The 10,218-nt window shown below is 36.1% G+C and overlaps 1 pseudogene; it reads right to left on the bottom strand.

The window, feature by feature from the left end:
* Positions 1-6,859: 6,859 nt before the first annotated feature.
* Positions 6,860-8,690, bottom strand: LOC143409912 (antizyme inhibitor 1 pseudogene; annotated as a pseudogene).
* Between the last annotated feature and the right edge of the window lie 1,528 nt (positions 8,691-10,218).

The following is a 10,218-nucleotide window of genomic DNA, read 5'->3' as shown; positions in this document are numbered from 1 at the left end:
CTTGTTTAATTCACCCATCTATTGTTTTTTATAGAAATGAGACTAGATCCAGAGGATGATTGATAGCTGTATTTTCAAAGCATTCATATTAGAATCTTCTTTAATATCAGAAAATGGCTTAAAAGTCCAATCTATACGATCTGTATGCACCTGCAGAGTCGAGCGTGTCTGAGTTGCTTCTGCTAATGTTTCCAGGAAACTAACCTCCATGCCAAGTACATGACTTGTTGCCTGGCAACCTCAGGAGCCAAGCTTTCACTTCCTTCAGCAAGCACATCGCCTATGTGAGTCCATAGTTATTTTGGGAACTCACCTCAGAACATTTTGACCTGGTGTTCTTAGTCACAGCAAAGTCAAAAGAGATTTTTTCCAGAAAAAAAATCATAAAACAACTCTGCTCTAAATATCTCACACCATTAAATTTCTAAGTAGAAATCCTCATATTTTGATGCATTTTTATCATAGTGAAGCCTAGGCTACTTCATAGGTGCACAGAATTCACTTTTTTTCAGTATGACCTAGAGTGTTAATTTTTAAATTTTGGTTCAGAGACAGTAGCAATGGTAAGAATGAGAAACTTGCTTATTTCAATAGCTGGGCACGCTTGACTCTTAACTGCTTGGGAAATGTAATTGTAGATTACAATTTGCAATGCTTAGGTGAATAGGCAGTAAGTTTAGCTTTTCATATAGAATGACTTGTTCAGTCACCACAGACACTAGATGGGGTAGGTGCTATTATTTCATTTCACAAGTGAGAAATCTGAACCACAGAGAGATTAAGTAATTATAAGAAATTTTGCAAGTCACAATTGACTGTTAAAGTAGTATTTAGATTTATGCAGTTTAACTCTTTTTTTTTTTTTTGCATTACTAGAAATTGAACACAGGGGTGCTCTCCCACAAAGTTACATCTTCCGCAGCACTTTTTATTATTATTATTATTATTATTATTATTATTATTATTATTATTATTATTATCATTTATTTTGAGATAGCATCTCACTAAACTGCTGAGTTTGGCCTTGCACTTGCAATCCTCCTGCCTAAGCTTCCCAATACACTAGATTACAGACATATACTACCCTGGCTGGCTCTAGTTTTTCTTTCCTTAAGACACTGGAATCAATTCGGATCTCAAGAAGTTTTAAGAAATTATTTTTTGTGACATATATACACAATAGAATATTATTCAGCAGTAAAAGAGAATAAAATCATGGCATTTGCAGATAAATGGATGGAGTTAGAGAAGATAATGCTAAGTAAAGTTAGCCAATCCCAAAAAAACAAATGCTGAATGTTTTCTTTGATATGGGGAGGTTGATTCACTGTGGAATAGGGAGAGGGAGCTTGGGAGGAAAAGAAATTTAAAAAATTCTAAGCCACACCAGTGGCATCAAGGAATTAATTTGTTTTCTAGCCAGCCTCTATCTGTAAGGCCTAACTCTTATAACTGGGTTCTGCATTGTTTCCCAGAGGGAATTCCCCTCCTTCTAAAAACACTTTATTTATCTCATCTTCACTCTTCCCAATCAGAAGGATATACTTCTACACAGCAACTTCACAAGTTAGGAAAGAAAGATTGGGTTTGTAGGTTGGTTCTCTCATTGGCACATTCACTTATTCATCAACTATTATTTAACAAGGATACACTTTGTGCTGAAACTACAGAGAACAATTCCAAAAGGCATCATTTTCAATAACAAAAAATACATGATCTTTGGTGTCTTGTGACTTAACCCAATCTTGTGACTTAATCTTGTGACTTAACTCAATTTTTTTCTTTGATAAAATCATAACGCTAACAGAGTTGCTGGCTAATTGGCTTCTTGTGATGATTAGATAAGGTAATTCAGGCAGAGTGCATAATGCTTAGCAGAGCATTTAGCAGAGATTATTCAGTAGAGATACATATGGTTTCAGCTTTCTGTAACACAAAGCAATAGGCATAGAGAATATCATACCCTAATACATTAAAGTGATGATAAAGAGAGACACAAATATTAATAGAAATAATTTGAGGACATCTAACTATATCTTACTCCTAGGAAGGTGGAAACCATATTTGCATTTCTTTTTAAACATGAATGAGGAGGTAGCCAGTTAGAGGAAATAAAGACAGTAAGGAATACGGAAAGAATCCCAGGTAGAATGGATATTACAAGCAATAGCAGAAAGATTAACAAATATTTAAAGAGTGCCTCCTATATGTTGGGCATTTTTGTAGGCATAGGGCATTAGGGTCAATGACCAAAACAAAGTTTCTGCTTTAATGGAACTTATACTCTAGTAAGAAGAACTAATAGAAAGATATGCCATAACAAAACAGACATGCTGTGTTAATATTAGAAAAACATTACGAAGCCAACTAAATAAGGGTAAGGAGAGTAACAATAATGAAAGGTTGACAAGATAATATGAAAAGGTCAGGAAGGACTCCCTAAGCTGAACGCAAAATAGAAGGCCAGAGAGAGCAGGCTGAGCAGACAGCAGAGGAGTGGGCATAGTTCAGAAGGGAAGAACAACTGCCCAGAACCTGACATGTGATCATGCAACAAGGAAGCTGATATGTCCAAAGAGAGGGAGTGAGCAGGAGAGACATAGGAGATGAAGCTAGAAAGATGTCTGGGTATGGATTGCACAGGACTTTGAATGACTCCTAAGGACTTAGATGAGGTTATATTAAGAACAGAGTACACATATTGTTGACCTAGTAAAGTTATTCATTAATGTCCATAAATCAGGTATTTGAGCATTATGAGTCTCATATTCTCATAGAGTCACACCGTGTCTGTTGTGGCTATAAATCTTATACTTGATTATATAATACAATGTCAAAATAATTATAACAACAGTATTGACTACTAAGTGAAAAGTGAGCATTCATATGTAACGATTGTGCAAAAGACTGAACTTTTTTTTTCATTTCAGCTTAAAAAAAATGATAAAGCAAATGCCTATCATCCCAGCAACTCAGGAGGCTGAAGCTAAAAGAACCACAAGCCAGCCTCAGCAACTTAGTGAGGCCCTAAGCAATTTAGAAAGATCCTGTCTCAAAATAAATCTAAAAAAGGAATGAGGATGCAACTTAGTGGTTAAGCATCCTTGGGTTCAATCCCCACTATCAAAAAAAAAAATAAGATAAAAATAAGTCTCAGAGTTAAAGTGCTATCATTGCCAGAGACCAGTCAGTCCTGAAAGGAAAGTGACTACAACACTCAGAGTGACCAAGAGATCTTTTTTGTGGTGGTGTCTGATTGACAGGAGAAAGAAGAAAGAGAGAGAGGGGGGGGAGGAAAGAGAGAGAAAGGAAAAAGAGAGAGAGGAAAGAGAGAAAAAAGAGAGGGAGAGAGAGAATGAAAGTGAGAGAATAAAAAGGGAGCCCAGCAGGAGAGAGTGTTTATAACCAAAATCTAATGGAGTCTCTGGGTCTGCAAGCTGCCTTGTTGGTGTACAGTGATAAGATCATACTAAGGGTGTCATCTTCTCCCTTCAGGCAAACCAGGCAGGGCCCAGATGTGGATTTCCCTTGCACAAGACATGTGGGGGTGGAGTGCTCAGCCTTGAGTGGGGTTGAGTGTTCAGCCTTGAGGCAAACAAGCAATAAGGAACCAGATGGATGGGGGTCCAGTGTCCAGGCTATCCTGCAGCTAAACATTCGTTCAGCCTGCTCTGCAACTAACAAGTTATCCTTGCGTAATGCCAGGGAAGGGAAGCTTACCATGTTAGAACACAGCTGACAATGGGATGTGCTTTGTGATGAGATGGGTTATTATGCCTCTGTCCTCTGCACCCTGGTCTCCCCCTTGTTTATGAAGATTAAATGTGTGTGCTTGTTCATGTATGTTTGTGTGTCTTCTTCCCTAAATAGGTCTGACTGACATGTCAATTAGGCTAGTTTGAAGAGGAAAGATGAATGTGCCACAATGAAGTTTGGGAGACTGGCAGTGTCTTAAGAGCCCTCATAGGGCCAGTTTTAAATTTTCCAAGGTCAGGTGTAAATTACTTAGCCTTTTAAGCTCAGAAACCTTAGGACACACATTGTTCAATCAAACGAAGATTCACATTAACTGAGGTCACGGACACTGAAGTATAAAATCATAAAATTCATTTATTATTGTGCAATAAGAATTACAAATGCGAAGTGCACTGAAATCTTGAGTTCTTCATCCAATGCATTATTTTCCAGAGAGCATGCAACACAAAGCTGAGTAGGAGATTTCACAGAACCAGAAAAAAAATAGGTAGATAATTTAAATTCCTACTGATATCAAGTTAAGTTTTTGTTTCTGTTTCCGTTTTTGGTTTTGGTGCTCGGGGTGGGATCTGGGGCTTCATGAATGCAAGGCAAATGCTACCACTAAGCTATACTCCCAGCCCAAGCTAAGATTCTTAATATCAATAATTCAGATGAGTTGAATCTTTAGGCCTACTAGTCTACCAGACAGTGCTCAGATGAGCACTGCAAATGTTTTCCAGAGTATCTCTCTATTGTCCATGGTTTTATGATTGAACTTCTTTTCTTTATTTTTTATGTAATGCAACAATAAACAGGGGTTCCCATATGGCCCATTTCTTATATGGTCACACTTTAAAGATACCATAGTCTAGCAAGAGTAATTAAGAAACAATTCCTGCGTTTACTTTTAGCTTTCAATGAACATTAATGAGGATCCAATTCTTAACCCACAGCAGGAATCCCACCAAAAGAATTCCTTTTCTATTTCTCTCCAATTCTCTAACAAACTGCAGGTGCCTTGAGACTCCCATTAGGCAATTACTTTCAGCTGTCTCCCTGAAACACCCTGGGTCGTCCACCCTGTTTGGAATCTTGGCTTTCTGCTTTCCCTAGTGTCCCTCTGCAGCTCTACTCCTTAAAAGCAGCTGTTCATATTTATAGTCCTGGTTCCCAGCTGCACCAAGTTGGTCTCCTAGGGCTGAAGGAACCAGCAGCCTTCCTGCCTCAGTCTCCCCCAATCTGTAATAATCAAGACTCTCAGAGTGCCCCGGGAATTGCATTTCTTCTAACACTCAGCCTGGTTGTCTCAGGAGAAATTCAAATAGAGAATTCTCAAGGATGAATTCTGGTAAATAAATTTCTTCACTTTGTTATATCTCTATATAGAGTAACTTATTCAAGAAGTTAGCTAAAGATCAGGTTGGTTTCCTCAAGTGACCCTGTTTATCTCTACTCTGGAATATTATTGGCAGATAATATAATCCAAATACCTAAGAAAAAATATATTTTTTTTCACTGTAGCCCCTGGGACCTTGGGACTCCAAAGGGACTGTTAATATTTTCATGACACTTATGAACCTCCCCCATGGTTCCATTTTAGTTATGTCTCCATTAAAACAGCAAAGAGAGCAAACAAACATAACTGCCTGAAATCTTTCTTGAAAGAACTAAGATAGCTTGTAAATTTGTTATGTAACCTTTTATTTTATTTGGCTGCCAGACCCAATCTAATCATATATCAACATACTTCTGGCAAAAAAAAAAAAACAGGGGAATCCACAATTTTATCATACAACTGTATATTCAGAGACCACAACCTTGCAGGCAATAATTCTGGAGTGCTGATTTCTTCCTTGCCAGTAGCCAAGTAAAATAGGGTAACATGAAAATAGGAACTTTATCTACATTGAGCTCTTTTGTAGAGATTCTTTTGCTGACAGTCCTAAAATCAGCCATGGTGAAGATTTCTGGAGAATCCCAGTTAAGACTTTTTTATGGAGGAGGGGTGCCACTATAATACAATCATTAAGTTATGGAAGTTTATTTAAATGATTAAAACAGTATGCATATCATAATATTACTTTTGCATTTTGTTTGAATTGGTATGCTAAAATTTTATTAAGAACTTGTTTGTATGTTAATGAAAGCCATTTTTTACAAATTGAAATCTAAATTCTTTGTTGGCCTCATACATTTATTAATGTTCTTTCCTCTTCAATTTTGTAAAAAATGTTTATAATAAAATTTCTGTTATTTCATTATTATATATTTGGTATAATAAAATTTCTGTTATTTCATTGTTTCACATTTGGTAGAATTCACTAGTGAAGCCTTCTGAGATGGAGATTTTAATTATGGGAAGGTTTTGACTGCCAATTCTGTTTCTTTTATCAATGTGGATTTTTTTGTTTATCCAGTTGTTCTTAAGTGAAATATGTCTGAAGTGGATATTGTACATTTTATTTAGATTGTCAAATGCATTGAAATAAAATTGTTAAAAATATCCCTATATGGTATTGTCTTTATAAGATCTATCTAATGCCCAGGGATGATACATGTCCATGATATTGGCAATTTTTGCCTGTTCTCTATCTTTTCTTTTTAATTTCCTAATTAGTTAAACTAATGGTTTATTCATTTACTTCATCTTCTTAAACAAGCATCTTCTAGTTTTATTGATTTGTTCTATTGATTCATTTTTTACTGCACTTATTTCCACCTATACAGTTATTTCTTATTCTATCATTTACTTTTTTGGGTAATAAATATTCATTATATTTAAATATGTGTTTAATGCTATACATTTCCCTCTAATCACTAATTTAACTACATTAAAAATTTTTGATATGGCTAATTTTTTTTTAAATCTACACAAAATTTTATTGCAACCATACAAGGGTTACATTAGGTCAAATACAACAAATACTATGATGCAATTTTACATTTATTAAACTACAGTTCAAAGCACAAATTTACACATTCTAAATACACTAAATGTATCTAATGAAGTCACGTTTGCCTTCCACTGACATCTGATATATCTGGGTGAAAGACATTAACTTTACAAGACTTTTTAACACGAATCCTTAGTATAAAAACTGTGTACTTGGTTTGTAAACGGTTTAATGGGGAACCCAATTAGTGGGCTTCCATCTCCACTAAGTCATCCATTTTGTTGCATATTTTATTTTAAACACTTAAGGGGCTGTTCAAACTGTTAAGTTTAAATATGGATACATTATCTAAATCTCCCATTACCCCCAAAATGAATTATAAATGAAAGCTGATTTCGTCTGGTCCCAAATAGCTATTACTATTAATTTTTGTTTCCAAGAGAATTAACAGAATAAGATTGTTTAATTTTTTTTCACCGGAATGTAGACCAGACAAGCTTAACCTGCTAACTTCAGATCTAAAGAAGCGTGAATGCCTGTTTAAGCTTTAGTGGAAAAGCTGTCTTCTTGGCTCAGCTGAATGCAAGAAGGCACAAAGAAGAAGTTCTTCATCATTGTGTCTGAAGTAATTCTAGCATCTTGCATCTCATACCAATCACTGAATGACATCATGTAATAAATAGCTGGCCTCTGAAAATCATTAAAAGCAGATGGTTCATGGAAAGAATCTGCTCCCATGTTATCAAAGATAAGCCAATCACCCACATTCAGCTCAGGAAGTAGACAGTTTTCCACAATCTGATCAAGCTCATCACAGGATGGACCCCAAAGGCTGCTTGTAAAGAGAGGCTCATCTTCCTTGTATTTCTTGTGAACCTCTGGAATGGAATTTAAGTCCTCAGATAGTTTACTTGCAAAAGAACCATAAACACCATCATTCATATAATACATAAAAGCTGGTTCATCACTCCCGGTTTTTCCTCCAGAGGAAAATTTATCATTTTCAACAACTTTCTTTGCAATGATATTAACTGCAAGTGTAAATGCAGAAGACACATAGTAGCTTCCAGGTTCTGAAATTATCTTAATGCCAGAGCCTTCAGGAAAGTAGATATCCAACAGAGGGCTGATAACATGATTAACCTCTTCCAATTGAAATTCAGTTCCTGTAAAACCTCCACCAATGTCTAACATGTTCATTGTAAAACCAAATTCTCCAGCCATGTCAAATACCCATCGAGCATCAGATAGAGCATGTACGTATACTTGAGATTTTTTGCAAGCAATTGAAACATGAAATTTGACCCCAATTATTTGGACATCAAGTTCCTTAGCACATTCCAAGAGATCCCTACAGTTCTTCAGTGTAGTGCCAAACTTCATGCTACCCTCTTCACCTCCAATAGTATCTTCTGTTGCAATATGTAGTAAGACCTTGGCATTTGGATGATTACGTGCGATTTTCTTCAATTCAATCTCACTGTCACATGTCATGATATTTACTCCAATTTTTGCTGCATACTTTATCTGAGAAACTTTCTTGCAAGGACTTATGTAAATGTTATTTTCTGGAGATACACCCAATTCCTGCAGTAAAGCCATTTCATTTTTACTGGAACAAGCAAATCCAATTCCAAGAGCTGCCAAGATCTCAAGTACAGCTGGAGTAGAGTTGCACTTCACTGTGTAAAATGGCTTTATCTGAGCCACTACATTCTGCCATTGACTGTGTTTCTTCACAATCTTTCCAAGATCCCCCACGAAAAATGCATTTTTCCCTGTAAGAGTATGTTCATAAACATAGTTATCAATAACATTTCCAAGGTTTGTTCCTTCATCCAACAGGCCAACAGAGTAGTTTGCATCGTCAATAAATCCTTTCATCTCAGCCGTATTCCACAAAGCCGAAAGTCATAAACCAGGAAAAACAAGAGACGGGCCACCAAGCCTATGTCTGGGTCCTTAGAATATGCAACAAACTGCTACAAAGGCTTCTACAGTTGATTGTACTTCAGAAGAAACTGATACATCTTTCAAATAATCACAAGATAATTCTGGCAGCAACAGCCCACTCGACACCAAGCTGGATGAATATGAATCTTGGATTTCTGAAGTGAAGACCTCCATGGACAAGTTAGGAGATGGAACCCCCCTATCATCAGCTAGGTTCCCAAGGTGGCTCGGCGTTAAAGTCGAACTGCTCTCTATACAGCACTTCTCCTAGGCCTTCTGGGTAGTTGTATACTTGGTCAGAAAGTTCGCCATGAGATAACGGCCCAAAGAGTCGGGTAAAGCGTCTTCTCTTTTTCGGCGGAATTTTTAAAGAGGGATGTGGTTACCTTGAGCAGAAATACCCAAGGCGGCCTGGGCCATAGGCTGCGGGGACGACGTGGGGAGAAAAGCGCGGCACCGACACCAGCTGAGCAGCAGTGGCAGCGGCGGCCAGAGAGAAATGGAGCAGCGCGGGTAAAAGGAAAAATTCACGGGCTGGGTGGGGAGAGGATTTGGCCTCGTCACACCGCAGAGCAGCAGAACGAGAAAGGAAAAGAAGAAGCAGAGAAGGCGACAACAGGGTGAAAAAAAGGAAACGCTTCAGCCGCGAGGAGAGCCAAAGAGTGTGGAGATATGGCTAATTTTATTTTCCTTCAGTTCAAAGTATTTTCTAACTTTCCTTATAATTTATCTTTCATGCATAAATTATATGAAAGTACTTTGTATAATTTCCAAATATTTGTAGATTTTCCACATATCTTGTTTATTTTTTAACTAAACTGTATTTTGTACTTAGAATGTTAACTTTGTATAATTTCAGCCATTTAAAATTTATAGAGATATATCATGTATCTTCATATTTGGTTAATTTTGATAAATGTTCCAATTTCACTTGCAAAAAATATGTATTCTGCTCTTGTTGGGTTAAGTATTCTACAGATATAAATTAGGTAAAATTGGCTTATATTGTTCTATTAATCATTGAGAATGAGGTGGTGCATCTTTATTTCACCTTCAAATTCCTTCAGATTTTTGCATTGCATATTTCTGCCTTTTAATTGGCATACCTAGTTAATTTAGTTTTAAGCTATTCATTGTCATGGAGGGTTTAAAAATTTCACATTGCTGTTTGTTTTCTTTTAGTCTTATATGTTCTTGTTTCCTGTACCTTTCTCTTTTTCTTTCAAATTGATAGATTTGATTTTTTTCATTTTTATCATTATTATAGATTTATTATTTATACTGTATTTTTTCATAGTGTCTGTTCTAATGGTTAAAGTATACAGTTTCATTTTGTTACAGTCTGTCTTCAAATATTGTTATAATGTTACCCCTTTGATATGAAAACCTAAAACAGTAAATTTTCATTTTCTCAATTACTATGCTATTATTTTCATACATAAAACTTACATATATATTACCATATAATGCTCTTATTTTTGCCCCAGTCATATATTTCTTTTAAAAGATTCAAAAATTAAGGAACTGTTTTTAATATAACCACATATTTTTCTGAATTCATTTTTGTTCTCTGTGTGTGTATACACACACACACACCCACATAAATTTCACTTATTATTTTTGGTTGTTATTT

Source organism: Callospermophilus lateralis, chromosome 11, assembly GCF_048772815.1.
Source record: "Callospermophilus lateralis isolate mCalLat2 chromosome 11, mCalLat2.hap1, whole genome shotgun sequence".
Lineage (NCBI taxonomy): Eukaryota > Metazoa > Chordata > Mammalia > Rodentia > Sciuridae > Callospermophilus > Callospermophilus lateralis.
This window is presented reverse-complemented; position numbering and strand designations above follow the sequence as displayed.